The 1076-nt window shown below is 41.4% G+C and overlaps 1 pseudogene; it reads right to left on the bottom strand.

The window, feature by feature from the left end:
• Positions 1–5: 5 nt before the first annotated feature.
• Positions 6–1072, bottom strand: LOC102737185 (serine/threonine-protein phosphatase 2A catalytic subunit alpha isoform pseudogene; annotated as a pseudogene).
• Positions 1073–1076: the final 4 nt, after the last annotated feature.

The raw sequence follows: 1076 nt of genomic DNA, 5'->3' as shown, positions 1-1076 counted from the left end.
GTTCATTAAGCTCCAATGATTGTTTGCTGCTATCCTTATCTACAGTCATGCTGAGTAAAGCTATAGCTAAATGGAAGTTAAATTGTATTCACGAGGTGTTAATGTTTACATCTTATTATCTGCAGTCTCTCTGAGAAAGCAAAAGTAACTACAAATAGCGCTATGCCAGAAACTGGTTTCTTGACCAACAATGTCGCTTCAGCATGCAATGAACTGGTTCATTCTAAAGTGGTCACGGCTGTTGATGACAAGAGGCTTTGTATTTTTATATGGCACATCTTTTGGTCCGTGTGAAAACAAGTTTTTTGAATGTTAACTATTCTCTGACACTTTGGAGTTACTGTTGCTCTTCCCATTTCCAATATATGGTTCATGGCAATACTGTACAAGTTTAAAATTTCATTACAGAAAGTAGTCTGGAGTACGACGAGTAACGTGTGGCTCGCCTCTGCGAGGTGCTGGGTCAAACTGCAAGAAAGAATATTTTAGAGTATCATCAAGTTCCATGATCGCAGCTTGATTACCACAACGATAACAATAGTTTGGAGCACTGAAAATCGTTACTACATTCCGGTCATGGCACCAGTTATATCCCTCCATCACCAGCTGGTGAGCTCTGGACACCAACGTGAGGCCATTGGCATGATTAAATGTTTCGGAAATGTCTTGCCCAAAGGTATAACCAGCTCCTCGAGGAGATATACCCCAACCACCACGATCATCTGGATCTGACCACAGCAAGTCACACATTGGACCCTCATGAGGAACTTCTTGTAGGCGATCAAGTGCTCTGATGTGATCCAGTGTATCTATGGATGGATGGTGAGAGGCCACCATGTCGACAGAATATCTGCCCATCCACCAAGGCAGTGAGAGGAAGATAGTCAAAAAGATCTGTAAAATATTTCCAAACATTTGCATTTCCATATTTCCTTAAACATTCATCATGGAAACCATATACTTGTGTGATCTGTCTGCTCTCATGATTTCCTCGAAGAATGGTGATACGTTCACGGTAACGAACCTTGAGAGCTACAAGCAGAGTAACTGTTTCAACTGAATAATATCCTCTGTCA

Source organism: Leptonychotes weddellii, unplaced genomic scaffold, assembly GCF_054177405.1.
Source record: "Leptonychotes weddellii isolate Sample4059 unplaced genomic scaffold, ASM5417740v2 HiC_scaffold_37807, whole genome shotgun sequence".
NCBI lineage: Eukaryota > Metazoa > Chordata > Mammalia > Carnivora > Phocidae > Leptonychotes > Leptonychotes weddellii.
Note: the sequence above shows the minus strand (reverse complement) of the source record. Positions and strands in the feature narration are given on the sequence as shown.